Raw genomic sequence first — 15,895 nt, 5'->3', positions numbered from 1 at the left:
CTGAAACACACTGGCAGATTATGTGGAAATAGTGGATTTCAATACGTTTATATCTCTATAATGCAGTGCAGATCCATGGGTCCTACTTCTGCCTCCATCAGGGGCATTCCTGTCCTGATGGTTGTAGAGGGACACTCTAAATGAAGAGGGGTACTGTCCTACCTCTGTCAGTTAATCTAGGTTAAGGACAGTCTGCATTCCAAACAGAAAGCTGCATCTTTTTGACTGAACACTCCAACCAGGAAACGCTGTCCAACCCGGCACAAGTAAAAACGCTCTCTGATGCCAAAGCACTGATGTGGATGCATCAGTCGCATTTGTTTTGGAAGCATATCTTTGTTTCCCAAATATTCTCACAGTTATACTCATCCTTTCATTAAAAACAGAATCACACACGCATATGAAATCATTTGTTTGGAGACAAAGAAAATGCTACAAGCCAATTGAGAGAATGTGTCTTGGCATCATTGGTTCGTGCTAGTTAGATAACACAGGCTGGCAAAATGAGACATTATTAACTGCACAATGTCCCTTTTTTTTGGACAAGGAATTACAATGGCTTGGTTATAGCAGTGTAATATCCATTTTGGTAAGCAACGAAACCCCCAGGCCCTTTTCTCTGTAGCTGAGCTGTTGTTAAATGTGGACATCAAAACCTTATCTCCTTTTGTAGATTTTGATTTCTGTTCTGTTTCGCTTTTGTATGATTTGAAAATACCAGATATTCACATCAACATTTCTCTCTCATGCACTACCTTTGTTCTAGTAGTAGTGATTTACAAACGTTTTTATGTCTGTAATATGTCCACACTGAAACTTTTTACACACACACAAATAACTACTGAAACTGAATAGCTCAAAGACACGTTTCTATTGCATTTTAGGAAGACTAGTGCCTGTATATAATGATGTTGAGAAATATATCCCAACAATCCAGGTGACCTCGTAGATTATGTATCGACCTTTTGCCATGATTTTATAGAAGGACATGACAACTGCTGAGTGTAGTGATGCTCTTGATTCCATCACTTTGACACAACAACAAAATTGTTCAATTACATCCATCATTATCAAAACAAAGCACTTCAGGCTGAAATGGATAAAGTGCATCTATAAACCTGACTTCTTAAACTGTTAAAACGTCCAAACTCACTGTCAAACTGTCAAAAACTGACAAATATGCAACATGTGAAACAGTCCGAATTTCATTGTGTTAAATCATTGTGTGTACTTGCATCTATTTGCATTTCTCACAAGAATAAAGGGTCAGCTTTTCCCAGAATGAAAAGCTTGATTCATGCTGTATAATATATTCATCCATCCATTATCTATAACCGCTTATCCAATTTAGGGTCGCGGGGGGTCCAGAGCCTACCTGGAATCATCGAGTGCAAGGTGGGAATACACCCTGGAGGGGATGCCAGTCCTTCACAGGGCAACACAGACACACACACATTCACTCTCACACCTACGGACACTTTCGAGTCGCCAATCCACCTGCAACGTGTGTTTTTGGACTGTGGGAGGAAACCAGAGCACCCAGAGGAAACCCACGCGGACACGGGGAGAACACACCAACGACAGTCACCCGGAGCTGGAATCGAACCCACAACCTCCAGGCCCCTGGAGCTGTGTGACACTACCTGCTGCGCCACCGTGCCGCCCATAATATATTCAACTATTTCTTATTGCATTTAAACAAGCAGTGTATATTTACTGAGATCACACTGAGTGGGGGAAAAAAATCCATCAGATCCATTTCAGAAGAACATTTGTTCATTAACAAAAAATTAACATGATTGTCTGTAACATTGGGAGCCTACCCAGAATCACTGGGCACAAGGTGGGAACACCCTGGAGGGGGGCACTCATCCTTCTCAGGGCAACACACACTCACACATGGACACAACAAACACCTCACCTTAGACTTGTGTGACATGGATACTAACGATTGCGCCACCATGTTGCTCTCAGGATCTGGCGGACTGACACGCTATAACACAGGATAATTTTTATTTACACAAAAGATAACAAAAAGACAGATTTGGATAACAGGATACTTGGAGTAAGACTTGGATAGAGGACCAATATAGATAGAACTAGACTGAGAGACAGACAGACCTAAACAGAGAAGAAATTACAAACTAACCAAACAGAAGAAATTACTGATGGACTAGAGAGAGGGGGACATGCTAACTGACTAGACAGTGGCGTGACAGTTGCCTTTCTCCAAAATATATATATATATATATATATGCAAAAACAGCAGAGACATTAGTTCACCACAAAGTGATGATTGTACTTTATCTAGTCTATTTAGCCTGGTCCCTGTGCACTTATACTTCTAAACACACAGCAGTGTGATGGAGCCTCAGAACTGGGAGCAAATTTAATTTGCATTTTTTTTCCTGGCTCCCTATTATTTTCATATTTCATTTCACACATCCAACTGTGGAACAACAGTGCCGGCCCAGTAATTCCCCCAGAACAGCAACAGCTGCGTGGTTGAAGCTAGTGAACACACTTGACCATGTGCCGGAAGCCATGTTGTTAGTCCCCAGTCATTTGCCTGCACTAGTCTCTGCTAATGGAGCAAATCTTTGATCATGTTTGTAAGACAAGCTCTCCCTGTTGGCTGGCTCCATTAAAACGCCTTTTATTCCACTTGGGCCGCATTTGCTTTTTAAATCATAGCTATGTCCTAAAGACTACACTTCCATGACAACAGACCGCTATGCTAATTATATACTCACTCTTGAGGCCACTTGGTAGAGAGTCAGCCATATGTAAAAATAAAAGACTGGTTGAGTTTGCAAGCATGTGAACATGGCACACCCGGAGGATGGAAGCAACTTGTTTGTATTTGCCTGAGTAGCTTTTTCAAACTTCTTTTTATTTTCCTCTATTCAATATATTACTGAAAAACAATTCAAATTGAATCAAATTTAAATTAAATTTTCTTTATTACACATTCTCATTCCCATATTGTGAAAAGCATTTGTACTGCTTTGTGATTGGTCGCATTTCTGACCTGAGCTATAAAATTCCATTTCTGAATACTAAGACATTCAACATATTATTAAGTCATACTATGTCAATAAGATATTCAACAAACTGAGAAATAAAACACACACACACACACACAAAAAAAAACAAAAAAAAACAACCAAAACATTTTTGTTCATCACTCAAAGATATAAAAATGGTCTTAAATTCAAACTATGCACATAAAATACTGCACAACAGAGGCATAGCTGTACCTGCGTGCACATAACGGAACTTTAAATATTACTGCAGGAGAATAAAATTACTTAAAACATACCACTGAAGACGGCAACTTAAAACCTAAAGTTACTGTGCCCTAACTTTTTTTTTGAGACTTCTGCATTTCTACTCAATTCTACTTTTACTATAGTCATTTTGTACCAGGACCTGAATTTACCTAAATATCGTCTTTGTTCGAGTCTGGGTTTAGGCTGTTTTACCATCCAGAATAAATTATTTTTTTATACAGATTGATCTTTGGTTACTTGCAGTGTAGATGTTCCTTCAAAAAGATACAGTAAATGGTATAGAGGTCCAATGTTGTTTCTTTTCCCAACGGAAAACTGTAACCTTTTAAAAATAAACCATATGGCATGTTTAAAGACAGAATATAGGTGCCAATGTAACCTAAAACAAATAAAATTACAATTGAATATGGAATGATTTGTTACTCTGTTTACACATATTTACAGATGGTGTATATTGGAGGGAAATCCTGCATGCAGTGATAGAGGGGGGGAAAAATATATATATATATATATATATATATGTGTGTGTGTGTGTGTAACTGGGGAGATACTGCATGTATGTGAGAGTGTGGTGTATGGACCATGTACACTGACTAATGTATGGCAGGTTGTAACATGAGCAGTTGCATGCATGCATGTATCTGTGTAAAGTGTATGTAGAGTATGTGTGCAGTATATCAATATGAACATGGCTGTTTCTCTGCACTGAGCTAATCCCCTGCGGTGCTGTGGCATACTTCATGCTTCTGACGTGCTGTATGAGATTAACGGCTGACGACTCGCTGAGCTGCATCTCCTAGAGGAGAGGAGACGTCACTGGCCTTACGTAAGGATCAGGGTTCTACTGAGAGGTAAACTCAGGTCCTTTACAGTTAGAGACCTTCAAATCAAGAGCTCTGATCTAAGACTAAATTCCCTCTATATTTATGATCACAGGGGCCATGAAAGTAGACTGGGTTGCTGAATACCAGCCCTTTAAATGGAAGAATAGTCCATTTATGGCCATCTGTGCTTGTTATGTGCTTTATGCAACGACTTGCAAGTATCAGGCTGAGTACAAATTTCTTTGAAGATGTGTCGTCTTGTAATCGAGTGTACATCTGTCCTGCCATTATCCACAGAAGAGTGTAATGACACCTGCCTTTATTAGGCCCTGTGCAGAGAAACCTAAAGCAGATGATGTGTCAGCTCCTATATGTGACGATGGTACTCATCTGCTCTATGCAGCCTGCTCTCTCATTCTCACATTGAAGTGTGATTTAATAAGCTGATGAACTCATGACAAAAAGGAAGTGAGCCTGTTTTGGAAAGGCTGGTTCTTTATCAGTTTTGCCTTTGCAGGTCACAAAATTCTAGATGCTCCAAACTATTAAGCTGGAGAAAATGTATGTTTGTAATTACTGATATAATTAAGCAGGAAGGGATTTCACACTGGGTGCATTTTTATTTTATTTATTTATTTTTTGCAAACCAAAGCATTTTTTTCTGCTGATTTTAATAAGAGGCACTTTTTACATGCTGTTTTTACACAGTTTGTACCCTTCATTTTATGCATTCTGTGAAAATGTTCATCTCTATGATTGCCTCAGGAGCCATAAGTCTTACCTAAGTCTTACCTAAACCTAACCTGCTCTCACTAGTAGCACCACATGTCACTTCATTCAGTCTGGCCAGTTCTCTTTTTTCCTAAAAGGATGAGTGACAGAACATTCAGTTAAAACCTGTCAAAACAATTGCTAGCACAGTTGATTGACAGATACAATAGTTCTGTCACTTAGCAATAGGAAAAAAATAGTACCCTAGATACAGAATTCTTTCAAATAATTGTATGTTATGGACACACCTTCACTCCTCCCACAACCCTGTACTTCAAAATTCTATGGATTGATTTTGGTAGTTCTCTTGTTAGACCAATGGAGTGTAGGTGTAAAGATTATTCTACTGGAGAACTCCCAATTATATGAGGCAAAATAATCAGTGTCGTTAGTAAAGCCTTGTAAAATCAAAACATTTTAGCAGATATAATATTGACAAATTCTCAACCTGAGTAATGAAAATCAATGTGTATAGATCTGTACATCACATAACACTCTAATGCTGATGTAGATGAGGAAGCAGGATGCAAGTGCAAATTGGTTTAATAAACTAATAAAAATCACATAGTAACCCAAAAACTGCACACAGGATATAATTATATTGGATAATTAACATAGATGAAAACCGCACAAACATAGAACACAGCAAAAGGAAATTCTGAACCAAAACAAAACCAGATGTACAAGGGCATGGAGAAACGAGGCAAGGCAGAATGCTTCACCTTCCTGAAGAATGGTAATAAATGTAATTTGTACATGCTGCAGTTTTATAACATGAATTATTCTGTGCAACAATGCCCTGCCTTTGGTAGCCAGAAGTTATTTGGTTTCTTTTCTTTTCCCAGCCCGAGTGTTTCTAAAAGCATGCATCACAAACACATCAAAAACTTGCCATCAGTCCTCATTTCCTTTCCTACGCCCCCCTCTATTTTCTAATTTGGTCTTTTTTTTTCCCCGAGAAAGATTTTCACCCAGCACTTTCTTCATCCTCTCTTTGAAGATGGCAGTGGGTGTCATTATTTAACAGAGGATCCCCAGTCACTTTTAATTTTGGCCCGTAAACGCAGCATGAAAATCAAATAACTTTGAGCTCCTTGACTGCAGCTCTCTGCTGGGGCTCATCATGTAGCTACTGCATCCAATTTTTACGGATGTGAAACAGAGCCATCGAATTTTCATTTCTCAAATTAGGTGGCACATTCAGATTGGTAATGAATCTAGTTGCGGGGCAAATTCTGCACATTAGTCTCCATGCTTGGTAAATAAATGAAAAACTAATTTGGTGTGTTAAGAAAATGCCATGCTCATGACTGACTAATTTATTTGGCTGTGTTATGGACAGAGAGGGAAAAGAGGCAGGAAATGAGGCTTTTGGAGATATGCAGGCAACTCAACTTCACTAGATTTCAATGAAGTACCAGTTGTTTTCTTCTCAATGGGACTTGAGGCTAATTTGTCCTTTTTGTTTACTCTCTACAGCTACTCCTCTTAATTTACTCCATTTAACCTGAATCCAGGAGCTGCTCTGAGCCTCTCCTTTCATCATTCTCACCAGGAGCCTGTAGTCCACTGAGCACGTAATATAAAGGGTACACGATACAATTGTATCCTACTAACTCACCAAAGACTGTAGATATTTTTGGCACTAATCTAATACTCTATGAAGTGCTAACTCCTAGCTAAGCAGCTTGCCAAAATTCTTTGGTCTATTTCCAACCTATAATAACTGAATTCCTATTGATTTCTGCCTTTACTGAGCAGTAGATGTGAAAGCAGTAATAAAAAAAAAACAAAAAAAAACAAGGAAATGACTGACACCTTGATTTGCTTTATAGAAAACATCAGCGTACCTTCATCAATGGATAGCAATATACTACTTTTCTGAATACACTCATAGCCAGAAGTATTTGGACACCTGCTCACTCAAATGTTCCTCTGAAATTAAGTGTATGGTTTTACACTTTCTCTCCTCCTTGCTATCGCAACAGACACATTGTAGAGAGGCATTACAGTAGATAAAATTGTGAATAGTTGATGGAATCAGCCCTTAGTGAGAACATGTTTGCCATTCCACCACATTCCCAATCTTTTTTGCTCTGTGCTGTGGAGATAATGCAAGACGTACCTCCACAACTGTATATATAAGCGTTAGGTTGTGGCAGAAAAATGGACTCTGAACAAGATGCTGGCTGTTATGGACAACGTCCCACACCCCCTGCACACTTCAGTGGACAAACAGAAGCACATTCAGTGGAAGACTGATATGGCTGCGCTGTGCTAAAGAGAGCTGCATGAAGTCATTTCTTCCCACGGCAATAAGACTTTACAATGAGTCTCCTCACTGCAGGGACACTACTGATCTCCTGCTGCCTGAACTGTGCCGAGCTACACCATGTCCATGTCCAGGTAATATTACTATTATGGACTCATTTTCATACGGTCATTGTTACCTGACCTGCTACTGTCCTTATATTCCACGCCATTCTGCTCTACTGCTGTCACTGTGGCTCTTAGACGTAATATTTTTTGACTAATCTTTAGCAAAATAAATACTTATGCTTCTCTTTGTAATGTTTATACTGTCTTAGTGAAATATCTACTGAGGCTGCTGCTTGTATATGTCAAGCACATAATATATATATATATATATATATATATCCATGTATAAAGATTATACTCACTATTTTTCATGGATAACAGTACTTCTGTAACCTCATTTCTATCTCCCTGCCTTATTTATTGTGATTACTGTACGTCTTCACTTGTGCACACTTCAGTGACACTGCAATTTCCTTCAGAATCAATAAAATCTTATTGTATCTTGTCTTATCTATGGATGAACCTTAAACCCTTTTTAATTTATTTCAATATAATGGTCTTACACAATCATTTAAGACATACAGTCTAGTTTTGTAGCAGTGAAATATCACATATGTATTTGTTTTTAGCAGAACGTACTAAGCAGCCTGTTTTGAAGATATTCCTGGACACTGCAGAGGATCCTGTTCGGCAAAACCCATAAAAATCGACTGCCAACATAATTACCCCAAACTTGCTAATGAAGCACTGTGGATGACAGGAAGTGAGAGACAGCGCTAAACACTTTGTACAATGAAGATACTTTATTACAGAGAGATTTCTTTTTTTTCCTGTTTCTTGAGAAACTGCTTATGTAATTGGTGTCATTGCACTCAAGAGTTTTATTCAGGCTAATAACCATTTTGATAAATTAATGTCATTTTAGATGCCATATTAGAAATGTGTGAACTAACTCAAATTTAAAATGAATAAACACATTATGAATTTAATTCTATTCGTTTGTTTGGAATGTAATCCATACACTTTAGTTTAACAGAACACAGTTTCTGAACCTAGTGGGCAGTCATAGCGTCTGAAAATCAAACACATGCAAATCCACTGAAGTAAGGTATAGGCTTGGGTCTGGCCAGTACTTCGATAGGAGACCTCCTGGAGGCTGTTTTGCTGGAACCAACAGGGGGCACTGTCCCTGTGGTCTGCGTGGGCTCCAAAGACTATGTGCAGTGATGGGGACACTGCTGATTAAATGCTGCTGTTCTTCAGATTAGACATAAAAAGAAGGTCCTGAATCTCTCAGGTCATAAACATCCCTGGGCATTTCCTTGAAAAGAGCAGGGGTGTTACCCCTAATCATGCCCATCTTTATATAAATTGGTTCAATCATTCTCTCTTTTTCCCTCCCAACCCAACTGCTGAAGATATACATTGGCAGTGGTCAATGTAATGCAGTTTGGGAGTTTAGAAAAGCATTATATAAGTGTAAATATCAATCAAGCTTGTGGAATGTTTAGCCTCCCATATATTTCATTAAAATGTTATGCAATACCTTACAGTGCCTTATCTGTTTAGGCTTAAAAAACAAGGCCATACACAGAAAAATAATGAAAACCTAATTTCAAATTGAGTTGTGGTTGAGAGTTTGATCTGGCATCCTGTGTGTGTGTGTGTGTGGGCATGTTCATTACTACTGGAGGGAGGAGGAAAACAAAAAAACAACTAACAAAAAAAAAAAAACTACACTGAGCAGGAGCGTTGGTTGTGACAATAAACCTATTGTCTCCAAACAGACACAAAAACAGTCAAACAAAACATAAATAAATTAATGAATGTACTTATTTTCCCAACAAATTTTCTATAGTAAAGCTATTCCAATGCTGGACCAATGTTAAGTGCAGGAGAAGCAAACGTAAACAGTGATTATACATTAAAATGAATGTGAAAAACAAACAAACAAACAAACAAAAAACTAAATGCAGCACACTAGCTGTAAATTACTGTGGAGGGAGTATAAACATTTGAAGCTGCATCATTCACTAAAGAAACGGATGGCATACAGTCACTGATGGATCAAAGTAATTCAACCTCACAGAAGTCGTCAGGGCGTCTCTTTGTAAAATAAACTGAGTAAAGGCTGAGATAAACATGACAATGATGCAGTAAACCAATTAACGTGGTGAAATAAGAAAATGTGCATTTAAGAATGACACAGTCATGAGTCCTGACCTCAGTGTCTCTGATATAGTGTAACACAATCGGGAACAGGTCATCCAAGACAACCTAAATAAATACACAGAGCTTAATTTAGAGGAATAGCAAATGCCACCTGATATCTGCAAAGGACTGATAATGAGAGGTATAAAGCCCTCCACCACTTGGCTATGGAGCAATGGAACGGCGCTCTCTGGAGTGTTGGAGAACAATCCAGTACCTCTGGGATAAGTTGCAGTGGCGCATAATCCATGGCTAATCATTCAACATCAGTTCCTGACCTCAGTGATGATCTTGAGGCTGAATGCAAACACAGGTTGTCCTAGAACATGAAAGGCTGTTACTGTTGCTAACAGTGGAACACTATTTTCCCCAAACATGTGTCTACATGTGTGCAAAAAAATTAGTTTATGGACATTTGCAATTAGTTTCATTTGTCTGAACCAAACTTGTGTGTTTATTATTGTGAGAATTTACAGTGCCAAGCCTACTCTGATTTTTTACACATACATTTGGATGGGGTGCACAACAACCATTCATGCAGGAATGCAATTATTCCAGAATACTCACAAGTGCAAATTGTACACAACAACTGTTTACAATATTCTGTCGCCCCTGTACTAAAACACAGTGTGCAAATATTAGCCATTTGTCACTGGGACTTACAAATGGAAAAAAATTTAATTTCTCGAGCTGCTGTGACTTTGTTTATGCACTAAAAGTAAAAGGCAATTCATAATGTTGGACTATTTGTCACAAACAATGTTTCAAATAGCACTCTGTTCTTAGTCAACACTGAAGCGAACCTCTTTGCCACTCGTTTAGGAGGCACTGTTTATTTCTGCAGCCTAGACAGTCTACATTCAAGTGGGTGTGTAATCTGAGAAGATAACATGGAAAAATTAAATGTAGTCTTTCATTGAGAATCAAGACTGACTCTGGAAGAACAAAGGAGCAGGAATTACCTCATTAATCAAAAATCCCAAGCACACTAACTCGACACCAAAACAAACCCATGGAGAAAAGCTATGATTAATTGCTTCTCGTCACTGTGCTTTGGACATATAAATGTAAATATTTTTTGACATGGGGCAGGCTAAGATCAGCCTGTATCCCTGACGTAAATTAGTTTCACCATTACACTGCAATTTAGTCCAAGACTAGGCCTGGATTCACATCTGGGAAATGGGCCCACAGTGCTGCATACAGTTAGCACAAAGAGCAGAGTGGAAAAAAGTGCAGCATTTAGCTTGTTCATCAGCATCGACTTTTCCCTGGAAACCTTCCATGACTAAGACGGAGATTACTGGCAATCAGGCGAGGAGGCAGTGTTATCAGAAGAAGTGTGTAATTGCTGTGGATTAGCAAACAAAAGCAAAGTCTTTGGACACAAGTGCAGAACCCAACACGACCATCTGTAGGTAAGACAGGTGCCTGGAGATAAGCACAGTGTGCTAACAGCAGCATCAGAACCAGAGGCCATCAGAACACTGCTTTAAATAATGCTACCTCAAAGCATTTAGTCATTCTAGAATCACACAGTGCACACAGTGATTCACTAGCCAAGCAAAACTGACCCCAGTACAGTTTTTGTGATGCACGCTACAAGCAAATATACGCTTAAATGCAAAGCAAATATGTTTAAAAACATGATTAAAAAAGGACCAATACACGATTCTGGAGAACTAATGTTCCTCTCAGCAAAACAACTAAGAAACTGACTGTAGATTGTTTGGTTTGACGTTTAAATTATCTATAAGTTTTTATTCATCATTTGAATTAAAACAGAATCTCATTTGTAACTCAAGTTGTTTAGTTTTGTAGCACTTTTAGTCTGTATTTAATTTCATGCAGTTAGCCATCCCCTGAATTTGGAGTCAGTTTAACTATAACAGCAAAAATAAGTCGCCCAACAATGGAGTGGGTATAGAGCCACATCCTTAAACAGTTTCATGCTTTTCAAAGTTGAGTTTTTTTCACAATGAGCAAGCAATGGATGGAGAGTGTTCCTGAGCCATTTCAATACAAAACACTTAGTTGGTTTCCCTTTTCCAGACCTTCTTCCAGTGCTCCCACAGACCATAGGATTAGTAAATGGTAATGAAACATCCTCTAAATTTTATAAAAAGTACACTGGATTAAAATTGTGACGTTTAAATTCAATTTTAATATTGATTCTGAGGTTGTTTGTACAGTCTAATACTGACACACAAGCCTAAATTGGCAGTGTGCATAAATTAACAGACAATTAGCTTTGTGCTTCTAATTCCTTAGGCATATGCATTTAAGTAAGGGTGTGGGAAAATGGTGGCGGTCACAAAAGAACACTGGAGCTATTACAACAGTCTTTAAACCAGATGTAAATTTGCACATAAAAAGACTTGAACGGCTTACTTTAAAACAAAACAGTAGACACTGCAGATTGATGGGGCTGATTTTATTATTATTAATTTTTATTTATTTATTTAACTGTGACGGTTAAATAGTTGTTTGGAAAAGTTTTAGACTGAAAATATGCTATTGCGTAGTTGTTCATGGTTGAAATCCCAAACCCTATTTACAGACATCAGGACAGCTGGTAAAATGTAATAAATACAAGAATCAGTGAATTGTTAATTCTCTTGAAGCCTTATTTAACACACAAATCCATAAAGAAAAAAATTTCCAACATTTTCAATTCTGTTTTGTGAATGTACTTATACTCTTAAAATCTGATGCCTGCAGCACACTCCTAAAATGTTGGGATGTTTTATATATAAAATAAGACAACAGTTAATAGAAAATGCATTTCACACTGCTTCAAAGCAATACGCTATAAACAGGTGAATATAAAAAAGATATGAAAGGAACATTTTCCAAAGGCTTAGCCTCTGCAAGCAAAATAGGCTGTTACCCCTCAATTTATGCCAAATTTTGAAAGACAAAACTCAAATAGAATATTTTTCAAAACAAGATTGCAAAGAATTTAGGTCTTCGATGTATGTATTTTTTGATGGTTCAAAAACACTGTTGTCAATTAACTAAATCCACAACAACATGAAATGCAACTTGAAATTGTATTTTGCAAAGAGGAAATCCATCCATCAATTCTTTGTGATGCTCCTAACAGATTCTCTGGGCCCAAGCTCATCTCATATGGTCTAAAAGACATTAGAATTGTGTGCTGTTATCGGAGGAGTCCATGTTTCAGCTTGTTTGTTCAGCTTGAATGTCATGTTTTCTGTGCTAACAACAAAAGGGGCCAGACAGACTTATCAGCGATAGGTGCAAATCTCAATACCTCTCATGGTTTGGGGGCGCAGCAGTGACCATGGCCTGAGTGACCTGCATATGCGAGAATTTTCCAGTTATGTGAAGGCAAACAATGTTTTTTTATTATTATTATTTTTTTATTATTATTATTATTATTATTATTATTTTACAAAAACTTTTCCCGCTATCAATATGATGTATTTTACTGGGAAGTCCATGGTTATTTCAGCAAGGCAATGTAATTCCTCATTCTAGACTAGACAACAATGTGGCTTCAAGTCTAACTTCCTAAATGATGAAAAGATTTCATTAAAAGGAAAGGTTTGCACACGATTGTAAATTCATCTGAATTCATCTGTTTTTTTTTTTGTTTTATTTTTTTGTGGGGCATCAACTTTTACAATTTTACCATTAGCCTTTCTCATTATCATCAATAAATCGAAAACTCAGAAAATGGGTGTAGATTCACTGGTAATTCCTATAAATAGGATGGCTATGCTGGTATTGGACACACTGCAGGCTTGCACTGATATTTTTGTATAGTTGTTTATTTAGTTTTAGTTTGAACAGTCAACACTACATTAATTGTATTTTTCTACCTCTGATTTCACTAATAATAAAAAAAAGCTTATTAGTAATTCCTGCAATAAATACTTATTTGCTGCTGTCTCTGCATGGTGTCTGTTTACAGAGCAGACATACAGATCTAAATTAGAGAACAACCCACTGATCATCCTGATGCTAATATTAATTTAAGAAGTGTATATGTAAATCATATCATAAAAAAGTCTATATCAATATAAAAAAATAATAAAAATTGAGTACATTTCTATCACCTTTATCAATGAGTTAACAGAAAATGTCAGTAAACACAAAAACTTTATGTCTGTTATTCTGTAACCTGTGGAAAGCCCCCAAATACTATAGCTCCACTAATGGTGTTTAATGCAAATTACTAATGGTGAATTTGTGAAGCTGGTTCTCTCTGAGTTGGTCTGTGTGCTCTTTGAGGCCTGAGAAGGCTTATCAGTGATGCTGTAGTCTAGCAGAATTCTGGTAAACATCACACGTATGCTTTATATGTGAACAAAGGCTCTTACAAAAACAGAGTCTTATTATCAAAACACCTGTTAGATCCAAGTCTAAGGCCTGATCGTTTTAAAACTTTTATCAAGGTTACTGTTGACAAAGCAGCTGCCAGAGAGGAACATTTCAAGTCTAGGCCTTGTGATTTGGAAATAATGATCAAGGAGTGTTGTATATTTTGGAAGGACAAGGAGAAGCCAGGCGCTGACCCCTCATCATCCGATAAAGGGTATAAAAAGGCGATTGTCTAGGATGGTCATTTGTGCCTGGATGCAGGATGACTCAGAATAAAATTGGTTTGGAAAGCCTCAATTCTTCAAATAAAGGTTGAAGCCTATTGCCTTTAATAACCTCCCTTTAAGACTGTGCCAGAAGACTTTATTTTTTTTAAATCTAGTATCAGCACTAGTAAGTTTCTCAATAGTGACAGGGAACCCTTGAGTCACACAGAGCTGTGATCAGAAAAACTGACACTGTGGTTGTACCATCAAGGGTACATATTCTGTACCTTTTATTAGACAACATAATTGTACCTTATTCTAAATTCATTATATATTTTTAATTGTGTAGATACCGTGAAAGTGTTCAGTTTACCATTCAACTTGGGGATTTAACACTGGGCAATCAGCAGTGGATTATTGCTAAAGTGGTTCTGGGATTTACACATTTGGAAACAATATGTATACAATGTTTATAAGGCTACGTTCACATTACAAGTCTCATCATTTCAGACAATTCCTCAAATTGGATTGGACTGTTTTGACGGTTGGACTGTGCCAGAAGACTGCCAAACAGAGCTGTGATCAGAAAAACTGACACTGTGGTTGTACCATCAAGGGTACATATTCTGTACCATTTATTAGACAACATAATTGTACCTTATTCTAAATTCATTATATATTTTGAAATTGTGTAGATTTCATACACTTCATTTCTTCTTTAGGACTTATATTATGTATTTTACACAGTTCTATAATAAAAAATTACAAATATTCCAAATAAAACAATGTAACGTACCTTTAAGGAAGACAACTGCAATTTTATACATCTGCTGTACCTTTAGTGACAATAATGTACCTTTAGCATACCTTTTTTTCTGAGAGTGTAGAATACTGAAGTATAACAATTAAACTAATTAATTCAGGTCCCCATAAAATAATGCTGGTTGTCCACGTACAAAAATTGCACAAGGGAACAGGATGAATCACACACTCAATTGGAAAGCAGGTCAACACTGCATCTGAAACTGCTCACCAGTATAGTGATGAACAGGCAAGATTCCCAGCATAGTGTCTCACCATAAGAGAATTCAGACGAAAAGCCCATGTTGCTGTGACCAAGCATGCAATGAGAAAGTGAGACCCGTACTGAGGAGTGCATTGTAATGACAACATGTTTAATTCAGTTGGGTCAGATGGGAAACATTGTATTCAGTCTTTCCTCAGTTTGACTCTGAGCATAATGTGTAAAGAATCAGTAAATTTCCCAGGAGGAAGCGTCATGTTTTGTGGAAGGGAAGGTCCTTCTATGTGAACCGCTCCCAGTCACCCAGTAATTTTGCTACAAACACTGCCCTCAATGCACAAGAATGAAGCACATTCTTAAAATTGTTAGCATTGAAATTATGTCCAGCAAGAGAGATCTCTGAAAATTTGTAGTGACAAAGTTATGGCTATGAAACATTTACCAATTGTGTTATTTTTTTACACTAAAGTTATGTTGTGAAATACGAAATATATTTTTATATTATGAAAAACACTTCACCTACATCCTTTTTATTCATATTAAATAAATTTTAGAATTGTGAAGTGATGTGATATTTTAACTCCAGTTCAGTGAATTGGTAACAATTGGTAACTCACACCTGAGTCAAAACACCGCTATGAGACCTACATTTACAGCCCAGCTGGGTGCCAGCAAGCTTTGTCCACTGGGAAAATGGGCCCAGGATAGATTAAACATAGGATTCATCTGAAATGTACATCCCACTGTGGGCCCAATTAGATCTCACATAAAGAGAATGACCTGGTTTACATCATTTATCCAATATTTATCCATGGATCAGACTAAAAGCTACCAACCCTCCAGGCCCATACCCAACTTGTATCAAGCTAGCCCTTATCATTCCATGTTCAAACCAAA

Source organism: Hoplias malabaricus, chromosome 10, assembly GCF_029633855.1.
Source record: "Hoplias malabaricus isolate fHopMal1 chromosome 10, fHopMal1.hap1, whole genome shotgun sequence".
Lineage (NCBI taxonomy): Eukaryota > Metazoa > Chordata > Actinopteri > Characiformes > Erythrinidae > Hoplias > Hoplias malabaricus.
Note: the sequence above shows the minus strand (reverse complement) of the source record.